At 51.4% G+C, this 10,792-nt stretch overlaps 1 pseudogene; it reads left to right on the forward strand.

The window, feature by feature from the left end:
• LOC116993556 overlaps positions 1 to 10,792 on the forward strand; it is a 45,917-nt pseudogene that overhangs the window by 25,365 nt on the left and 9,760 nt on the right.

Below are 10,792 nucleotides of genomic sequence, written 5' to 3' on the forward strand. Positions count from 1 at the left end.
TGCTTGGCTTTTGCTGTCATCCTTCCCTCCCTCACTGCAGCCTCCTGGATCAACTGAGGCTGTTCTCCCAGCAGGAGCTGTTGTGCCTCAGGGCTCAGGAAAGCAGGGACACGACCGCCCCAGGGCTCAGGCAGTGCTTTCACTCCCTGTCTCAGAGCTGCTGTGTCTCTGCCCAGGGCAGCTGCTCCTGCTCAGGTGCCTGGGGCTGCTGCCCTTCCCTCCAGCCCTGAGCCCCGGCAGGAGCTGCTCCTGCCCTTGGCCTGGCTGCTGAGCAAAAGCCTTTGGAATGGCCCATGTGGAGAATCCTGTGTGCCAGCACCTTCCTCAGCAGCCCTGGGGGCAGTGCTGGTGCTGTCCAGGCAGGCTGGTGGCACCGAAGCCGTGCTCTGGACAAGGTGGCACCAGCTGGCTCTGCCCCAGGGAGCTGTGAGGGGCTTTTGCTGTGCAGCTGCTGCAACCCCGCTGGCAGTGCCAGGGCCAAGCCCTCCTGGAGAGCTGGCTGAAGGGCTGCTGCAGCCTCATCCCCTGCAGCCTCTGCTCATAAAGGAGTTGATTGGGACTCTGCTGCTCTGGGTCTCCTTTGTGTTCAGGGGAGCCACGGCTGGGGCTGACTTGAGCTCATTTATAAGTACATATTATATTATTGGCTTTTTGCAAATACTAAAATGAATGCTATATACATAATGCTGGAAAATTTCCCTGTATGAATATAGGTTGTTTTAGTTATTAAAAATACTTAGAAATACTAGTGTAATAAATATATTTTCCTTGGACTACAACATGGTGATTTAAAAGCTTTTGTTCATGTAACTAGCTCAGAGAATGGCAAAAAGATAAACAGGAAATTCTCAGATTATCCTCTCTGGATGAAGACAACCAGACCTCCAGGGAAGGAATTTATTTATCAGGGAGTAGATGACAGGGGTGTCCCTACAAAAATAGTAAATTTATACTTTGGGGGGGGAAATGATTTTGAATAAGGCATAAATGTCTATGAATATGCAACATGTTGATGAATTTAACAAAGTGTTTTCTTGAGCTAGGGTGTGTTCTTGGCTGGAAGCCGAGCATCTGGTCATGTATTCATTTGCTTTATTATTTGACTCTTACTGTCTTTCATTAAAATGTCTATTTTAAAATATACCAGGAAAGTGAAACTTGTTTTTCACAAGCTCTGTGCTGCAGACAGGCAGGGGACAGGGGGTGGGACTGAGGGAGGGGGGTGGCAGCAGAGGCTCTGCTCCATTCAGGGTCTCTGCTCCAGGAGCAGTTTCACTGTCTGCAGGGACAGCAGAGAGGGCAGGAAGCCCCAAACCACAATATCCAGGGAAAGGTTGATCCCAGCGAGGTTCTGTGCTCTGCAGCTGCTCAGCTGGGAACCTGCAGGACAAAAGGGGAACAAACCCAAAATCTGCCAAACCCAGCCCTGGCCAAGCAGAGCCAGAGCCAGTGACAGGAGGCAGAGCTGGGCCATGTGAGCGTGTGCTGCAAGGGCTGAGTGCCAGGGACTGGGGACACCTGGGCTGGGAGGGGATTTGGGCCGGCTCCCCCAGCCAGACTGGCAGTGGAGGTGCCCCTGGCCATGGTGTCACCTCCTGGACTCCGTGGCATCGCTGTGATCCCGCTGGAGTGTAGGGATCCAGTTCTGTGTTTGGGCTTAGCAGTGAATTTTTTCCTATTATCATCATGAAGTTGTTGGGGAGGGGAATAATGGATAGGCAGGGGTTAAGTGTGCTGGTTTTGCTTTGCAACCAACCCAAAGAAGTGATTTTTCTGAGAGGAGCTGCTGATAAATCCTTAAAAGACCATGTAACCATCAGTCTCGTTGCCGCGGTCCAGGGGCTCCGGTGCTGCTCTGCCCGGGCTGCCGCGACCTTCCTGGAGAGGCGTCCAGCAGGGCACAGCTGGCAAGGCTGAGATCTTTCGGGCCAGCTCCCCGTCCCCCTCCCGGGTCCGTCCCTCCGTGGCTGCGCCCAGCGGTGCTTGGACTCGCAGTCCCAAGCCCAGGTGCCGCTGCTGTTGTCCTCAGCAGAGGATTGAGGGCGCCTGATCGCTGCGCGGGGCGTGTTCCAGCGGAGCGGAGCTGCTGGAGCGGAGCGGCAGGACCGGGGGTGCTGTGGGGGGCTCGGGGCACAGCCCGGCCGCGCTGCAGCCGCAGCTCTCGGCACTGGGGGGGTCCGGGTGCCGCTGCTGAAAGCCTTGGCACCGCTGCTGCTGCTGCTGCTCGGCTGCCTGCAGTCCGCAGCTGCGAGCGGAGCCGTCGGCAGCGGGCAGGAGGCGAGCGGGGGGAAGGAAGGGGCGAGCATTGCGGCCAGGGCAGCCGGCAAGGTGCTCGCCGCCGGGCACAGCGTCTGCTCGCCCGCGCCTGCTGCCGCGGAGCCGCCGAGCGTGGCGGGGTCCGCCAAGGGCGGGGGAATCCCGGGACACAGGGGAGGAACCGACGCGGAGAAAATGGGAACAGCTCTGGCACAGGGACACAGGAGGTCGGGACAAGTCCGGGCATCCAGAGCCGCCCTGGGCCAAAGGGCTGCGCCCGCCTGCCGATCTTCCCTGAGCCGGGAAAGCGGGCTTGGAACACGGGGGGAAGGAGGGAAAGGGCTTTGGAACTGGGGACCCCATCCCCAAACCCATCCCCAAACACTCCCCGATTTTTCTACTAACTTAACAATAATATGAAGCAAACGAATAAGCTTAGGGACAGAAAAATCCCCTGGGTCATGGAAAGAATAAATTTTGCTTTCCCAATACGTGCCAAAAAGAATTTAAAAAGACAGAAACGCCGGTAGAATGAGGAAAATGCTTTAAAATCCAATGAATTAAAGCCTTACTTCACAATAAAAGTCCCTCTCAGGAAGAGGAAAACTGGGCTTCCCACCCTGGTGATCTCTCTCCCGTGCTCAGCACAGAAAGAGGGGAAAAAAACCAGAAGACCCGAACAGAATTCAGTGCCCAGAAAACCCCAAATTATCCAACTCACCATCTCTCTCCGGGCAGCGCTGGGGCCCACAGGCTCTCAGGAAATCTGCTGGCAGGTGCTCAGCCCCATCGGCCGCTCCTCAGAGATCCTCTGCTCATCTCCCAGGGCAGCCCAGGCTCCCGGGCTCTCCTCACATCGCCTCTGCTCAAACGCACAGGGCTCTCCTCGCACAAGCAGCGGCCCAAAGGCGGCTGAGTCCTGCAGCCCCTGCAGCAGCCGCTCTCTCCAGGGACTCCCTGGCTACAAGTCCCAGCGCTTCGGGGGCCACTTGCCGCACTCCGGGGCTCCGCTGCTCTTCTTGCCGGGCTGCCGCCACCTTCCTGCACAGGCGTCCAGCAGGGGATGTCCCCAGGGCCACAGGCACGGCCCTCAGCGGCGAGTGACTCCAGCTCTGCTCATTGCCAGCTCTCCTGGGCACTCACTCTTCGGCCACACGGGGATAAAGGACACGAGCCTCCCACAGCGTTCCACAGAGAGCAAAGCCTTTATGATAGGAGGCCACTCTGGGAAGGGTGCCAGGGTGACACCTGCCCCAACTTGGAAAAAACAGGGATTTCTATGGGAAAGGCAGGGGGAGGGGCAGAGCAGCAGGGCAAATAGTCTGAGGGCTCAGGAACCAAAGGCAGGGCTGGAGAGCAGCGGATTGCAGGCTATTAGCACAGACAAACAGAGCACGGTGGGGGCACTTTCTTCTGCACAGCAACTGCTGGGGACTCGCTGGGAGGTAAATCTGTGGAGAGGATTGTAACTGCTTCTGGCCCCCAGGCCTTGGCCCTGCAGGGAGTGCAGGGAGTTCCTGTGCTGAGGGATTATTGCCCTGCACACCTTGGGACTGCTGAGCCATGCTGGGAACGTCTGTAAAACAACTCACCCTTTCTGCTGGTGAAGAAGAGAAGAGAAATAAACTGCACTTTCTAAAACAACCCAGAAGTCCTGTCTCTCTGCTTCATTCAGAAAAAAGAAAAAATCCCGGCTCTGCCAGACAGGGTGGGAGCTCCCAGCAGCTTCTCACACAAACTCCCTCTGTGTCTCTGTCACTACCAAAAACCAGGCCACGTCAAACCCAATACAGTGGGGAACCCCCTCAGCACTGGCCACTTTTCCAGCCCTTTTGTCCTTCTCTGCTCTGTCCCGCTGCTTCCTGGGCACATCCTCTCAGAATTCCTGCTGCCTCTCCCTTTGCCCTGTGTCTTGGTTTAGGGTAAGTTTGGGAGAAAACTTCTAAAGGGGCTCTTTCAGAATGCAGACTTAAGTGGACCCTCCCCCAGCCGGTTTGAGAAAAGATTAATTTGGAGACAACTGGAAAAAAATTCTTCATTTATCCGGGAAAGCAGAGTTTAGCACAAAAAATGAACAATACTAAACAACAAAACCTTTTGTTGCTCTGAAGAGATGACAAATTCAGAAAAGCCCCTTTTGTGGGTTGTAGCTTGGCTCACTCACTTTGTTATCAGTCTTTTTGGCCTTGGAAACTGTCTGGGCCTGGGCCAGGCCCTGCTGGGCCATAGGTGTGGGCTCTTGCTGTTCTTCTGAGTTTTTAGTCTACAGTAGGTTTAACAACTTCAAGAGAAAAGAAAAAAACTGTCAGGATTGTTGTTCTCTTTAAAAGAGCTGAGCAGTTGTTGTTACTATAAAGTTGCTTATTGTAAAAGCACATCAGCCTCAAAAGGCAGAGTCCCAAGTGTTAAAATCTGTGCTAAAAGCTTTTGGCACAGAGTCCCAAACTGAAGTAAATTTCTAATTAGAAGAGAAGCAGCTCCTGGTGCAGGGCCCTGGGAGGGCTGGAGCTGCAGCCTTGGACAGAGTCCTGAGCAGAGGCAGAGGCTGGTACAGAGTCTCGAGAGGCAGATGCTCCCTGGTCTTTTTTCTTTTGTTCTTTTCTCCTTTTTCTTCCTCTTCTTCTTCATGTTCTGATAGTGATGATGATGATGGTGGAAGAAGAGAGAGAGTGAGAGAGCTCTCACTCCAATACACAGATTTTTATTTACAAACTGCTCAATGAGTTAAAAACATGAATCTGAAGCATTTCTTAAAAGCTAATAGAATTCCATTCTTAGTATGAAAGTTTATGTATAATCTGCACACATGGCCTATCTGTCCTATCTGGAAAATGTAAGCAATATTCTTACTATATTTGTATTATGTCTAAAATTATGTATTTGAGCTCTCACTGAGATTTGGTTTAAGACTTGTTTTCTACACTGGTGTCTAGGGCTTTTACTTTTTAAGGCACTTAAAACTTATTCTTACTTACTTAAACTTACTTATTTACTTACCTAAACCTTAAACTTACACCTCTAGTTCATGTATGATTGATTTAATATACTTCAATTCATCCAAAGGTTTTAATTCAATTTCTGCAAGGTGATCTCTCTCTGAAGAATTCAGAGAGGTCTCTGTTTCACACACTCCAACAAAAAACTGTAGTCCGGGGAACTTCTTTGCTTCACCTAGCTAAAAACCAACTAAAAAGCAAAGGAGAATTCTCTCTTGTTGTCTATTACAGACAACAATGTTGTCTGTGAGAAGGATGTGGTGGAGTTAAGTGTAATCTCTGATCAAAAATTTTGCACTTTTTCTCTCCCTCTTCCCTTTCTGAACTAGTTTTAAAGTCACAGAACTTAATATGTAGCATAAGCAGAAGAGGTGATTGGGGATACAAGGATTATATAATTATGTAATCCTATATATAATATAGGACACCCTGGGCAGGTGTGAAAAATGCCTGTGTGAATCATGTTACAAGGCAATACTAAAAGTAAGGCCCTGCAAATCTTGTATGAGTGGAATAACTGATTGGGATGATCATAAATATCAGTTGTAAGAAAGTTAAATAAGACACGGATAAAAGATAAATTGTAGAAATGCGTGCTTAAAGAAATGCTTGCTTAGGAGAAATGCTTGCTTAAGAGGATTTGTGGTTTACTTCTGATTTTGTCTGCTTGCATAAAAATAAGGAACTTGTGGTTATATTTGCTTGCATGGAACGAAAATAACCACATTGTGAAAACAATTTTATTAAGCAAACAAATATAGTTATATAAATAGCTGATAAATACTCATGCAGAAAGATCAACAAAAACACACGGAGGAAGATGACGAGCCTTCATCCAAAAGACCACCAAAAGGGGGCAAAGAACCCCCTAGCACAGCCAAAGCCTGTGCAGAAGGCAACCATCGATATGGAATCAAGGAAACCAAAGAAGGAGGGGGATACCAGGAAAATGAAACTCAGACTGAGTGAAAAGGTGGAACTAATGCTGAGCAGCGTGCGTCATTGGTGCAGCGGTGACTCCCCGGCACACCCATCGCTGTTTGCCTTCTGTTAATAAATAATCATTGGAGAGATCATAATTTCTCGTGAATTTATAACACCAGGGAATCCTGGTGTCTGTCACAGAGAGAGAGGAGACGAGGAGAGTTCCTGGGGCTCCCTTGCTCCCGGAGCTCTTCCAGGGTGAGGAGCAGCGTGTCCACCTCACAGCACAGCTGGGAAAGCAGCAGCTGCTCCCCGGCTATGGCACCTCGGTTCCCTGCTCCCCACAGCCCTCCCAGTCTGGCCCTGATGCTCCTCCACACCCAATGTCTTCAGTCTGAAGAGTTCAGAATTTAGGAGTTAAGAATTCATTCAGTCTGAATGGTGGAATTGTGCATGTGGAACCATGATTAGCTCAGAAAGAATTACAGCAGGTAATGGGCACTGGTAGGATCCTGGAGAAAACAGGTACCTGGATTTTCTATCATTGCCTTGTGAAGCCAAAAACTGGGCAAGAAAATAAAACTCTCTAGGCAAACAGCTGCAGAGCAGGTATTGGTTATTTTAGCACTGGGAGTGAGGGGGATCTCCACCAAAAACTCACTCAATCTCCTTTAGCCTGAAGTCGCATTTCAATAATCCTTCCACTCAGTTTCACAATTACAGCATTTCATGAGCATATTCATATTTGCATAGAGCTGTGTCATGATTTTACAGCAGTTTCTTTGTTTCACGCACGCATCAGTTGCTTCTGTGGTGGTTGTCAGTCTTCTGGTGGTTTTGTGATGAAGACTTCTGTAGTCTTCCTTTGATATTTTACCTCTATCTTCACTGATACCTTGGATTTTAGCTCCCTAAGTAAACTGGAGAAAGACTATTTTAGAGGTGATAAACTGATTGAATTGTTTCTGTACACTGTCAGCGGGAAAGAAAAGAGGATGTGGGGATAGGATAACTGTTATAAAGCTTTTATTCTGATCCTTATTACTTTTTCTTTTAGTTTCAATTAATAAAATTTTCTTTACACCCTTTAAAATTTGACCCTGCTTTGCCTTCCTTCTAATCCTATCTCACAGCAGGAAATGAGTAAATAATTCTGGTGGATGCACTGGCAATTTGGCCAGCTCTAGTCCCACCACAATAAATTGGTGCATTGGCTGGGAAATCTCCAATTCACAAACCAAAACCTCTTAAATCAGGAAAACAGATATCAAACACATCCCTGAATTTGGCCATCTAAAATATACTGACATTTCAATTGACACCTTTTCATCAGCAATACGGGCACAGCACACACAGGAGCAAAAGGCTGGGATGCTTCCCACGCTGGCGATCGGCTTTGCAGCCTTGGGAATCCCTGACATCATCATTTCACAGAAAACAAGACATTTCCTACAGCTCTGGGGTGTGTCACACCACACTGCTATTCCCAGATGAGCAACAGGACAAGCCATAGCAGAAAGAGAACATGGCATTTTAAAACATTAAAAGTGCTTGTTTCTGTTAAGTTGGTTTTGTTCTCACAGTTATGAAGTTGATGTTTCTATTCATAGATTTAAATTATAATGTCAGATTAAATGGTTAAATGTTTTTTTATTTCTAGACTAGAGATGTAATTTGTAACTTTAACCAGTTAAATTTGGGACACATTAAACCAAAGGTTGGTGGTTTCTCCTAAAAGCTCCAGAACATAAGTGCTGCAGCTCCAGGGATACATGGAACACACTGCCAACAGGAAGAGCTAAGTTTATGAAATTATGTAAAACGCCTCATTCAAATTTAGATCATGCTATCTGTGTCATCTTACCTGCAAAGGAACCTTGCAAATAAGATAATGGACAACAACCTGCATCTTTTGCATTCTCTTTTCCTTTTATTTAATTAAAAAGAAGCTGGTGATTGCAACAGCACAAGCTGGCTTATAGCCAGTCAATTAATTCAGCCATAGATAAGAAATGCAATTTGATTGGCCTGCTTCAATAAACACGCCCCTGGGTGAACAATCAACAATGATAAGATATATTCCAACACAAACAGAGATTTCACCCAACTACATTCCATCCTAAGCTGCAGACACCTCACTGGGCAGAGAGCTGAGCAACCTGAACTCCCAACCAATCATCTGTCATGACACAGGAAATTTCAACCCCCTATTTAAGAAGGATTCAGAGGAATAAAGAGGATTTTGTCACATGGATCACAGAGGGTCCTGGCTTTGTCTCCAACCATGACCCCAGTTAATGCCACAGGAGCCCAGGTGTGCCCAGGTGGGCAAGAGGCCAGTGACCCCTGGGCTGTGCCAGCTCTGGGGTGGTAGCAGGGCCAGGGCAGGGCCTGTCCCCTGTGCTGGCACTGCTGGGGCACCTCCAGGGCTGGGGGCAGCTCTGGGCCCTTCCTGCCAGGAGAGCCCTGGAGGGGCTGGAGCGTGTCCAGGGAAGGGAACGGAGCTGGGCAAGGGGCTGGAACCCCAGGAGAGGCTGAGGGAGCTGGGAAAGGGGCTCAGATGGACAAAAGGAGCCTCAGTGGGGACCTTGTGGCTCTGCACAACTCCCTGCCAGGAGGGGACAGCCAGGGGGGGTCGGGCTCTGCTGCCAGGGAACAGGGACAGGACAAGGGGAAATGGGCTCAGGCTGGGCCAGGGCAGGCTCAGCTTGGACGGCAGCAGGAATTTCTGCATGGAAAGGGTGCTCAGGCCTTGGCAGGGGCTGCCCAGGGAGGTTTGCAGTGCCCATCCCTGCAGGTGTCCAAGGAAGGGCTGGATGGGCACTCAGAGCTCTGGGCTGGGGACAAGGAGGGGATCAGGCACAGCTTGGGCTCCATGGGCTGGGAGGGCTTTTCCAACCTCAGGGATGCTGGGATTCTGTGCCTGTAACACTCCTGCAGCAGGGAATTCTTTGGCTGCAGGAAATATCCCTCTGGAGGCAGGCTAAGCTAACCTGGGCAGGGAGGGACCAAATCCCTGCTCTGCAGCTGATGTGTCCCAGCCCTGCCTGGCAGGGGCTGAGGCTTCCCCTGAGGCCGCACAAATGCCAGCTGGGTCTGCTCCAGCCCTTGGCACTTGTCAGCCTGGGCCAGGGGGTGGCTGCTCCTGGCAGGCTGGAACTCTCCATATCCAAACTGCAGTGCTTGTTTGGAGGCCGTGGAGCAGGATTTGTGTGTCCACATGCCAAGGGAAAAGCAATGCAGGTCCCCTGCTCTGGTTGGGTGTTGAATGTCCTCTGCCAAAGCCCAGAGCTCTGTTCCTGTCAGGTGTGGGATGTCCCCTGCCAAGAAAGCTGCAGCCAGGCACTGTTCCTGCTTTGCTTTCTCTGCTGGAGAGGTGTCCAAGGAAGGCCAGGTTGGACGGTGCTTGGAGCAGCCTGGGACAGTAGAAGGTGTCCCTGTCCTGGAATGGGGCAGCCATGGTGCTCTGGGAATTCCATTCTCACAAATCTCCCAGGGAACAATTCCTTCCCAATATTTCATCTATCCCAGCAAGAGGGCAGTGGGAAGCCATTCCCCCTTGTCCTGTCCCTCCAGGCCCTTGTCCAAAGTCCCTCTCCTGCTTTTTTACATGTATGCAGATCCCAGTATCACAGTTTACAATATCATTACCAGCAATGAGCACAGTAAAAGAGGGTCAGAGGTCTGCAAGACAAATGTTGACTGGGCGTGCCACCCGCATCAGAGCTGGTGTGGATTTTGGACCATAATTCAATTATCTGACTCCAAAAGGGTGGTTCCACTTTCACATTCTGCTGCAGTAAAATGCTTGATACCTTGCTGCCTCTGAACACGTGAAGCCGCACCCAGCGGAGAGCCAGGGCTGCATAAAGAGGGGCTGTGCTGGACTTGTCCCGTGCCAGGAGCTGCGGGACACGGCGGGAGAAGGTCGGGTCCTGGGGATGAGCTGTGGGCTGGGAGCCGGGAGCAGCAGGGAGCGGGATCTTGTTGCTCTCCTGCCTCCTGTTGCGTGTGTTTGCCACGGCTGCGGAGATGGCAGGGCAGGAGCAGAGGGCTCTGAGGGCAGCGGGCGGGCGCTGTCTGCTCCGAGCCAGGGCTGCAGGAAGCCGCCTTTGCTGGCAGCCGCTTTGGGGGAGCTCGGGGGAGCCGTGTGCGCTGCGGGGGCTGAGCTGGGAGGGGGCCGGGCTCAGAGCTGGGGCCGGATGGCTGCGCTCCCCGCAGGGCAGAGCCATGGCACTGATGCCGGGGGGGCTCCTGGCCCCCGAGCCGCTCCTTCGGGAGCAGGGCAGCTCCGTGCCCATCAGGGGCACGCACGGCACATGGTGCTCTGGCCCCAGCCCAGAGTCACTTCTTCCTTCTCCTCGCCATGCACGGAGGGTGGCATTCTCCTCTCTCCCAGTGGGAGCGGCACCACCCGGAGCGCTCTGCTCCCTGGGGACAGCCCCACAAAGGTGTCCGTGTTCCCAGAGCCCCTTGCCCGGGGGCAGGGCTGGGGAAAACACTCTCGGGGGGCTGTTCCCATCAAACGGGCTGCAGGCATTCCCACGGCAGCTCCTGCTGCCAGCCTTGCTGCTTCCCTCCTTTGCTTCCAAGGCTGAACTGGATGCCGAGTTGTG

The sequence above is a fragment of the Catharus ustulatus genome, chromosome 3, assembly GCF_009819885.2.
Source record: "Catharus ustulatus isolate bCatUst1 chromosome 3, bCatUst1.pri.v2, whole genome shotgun sequence".
NCBI classification, from domain to species: domain Eukaryota; kingdom Metazoa; phylum Chordata; class Aves; order Passeriformes; family Turdidae; genus Catharus; species Catharus ustulatus.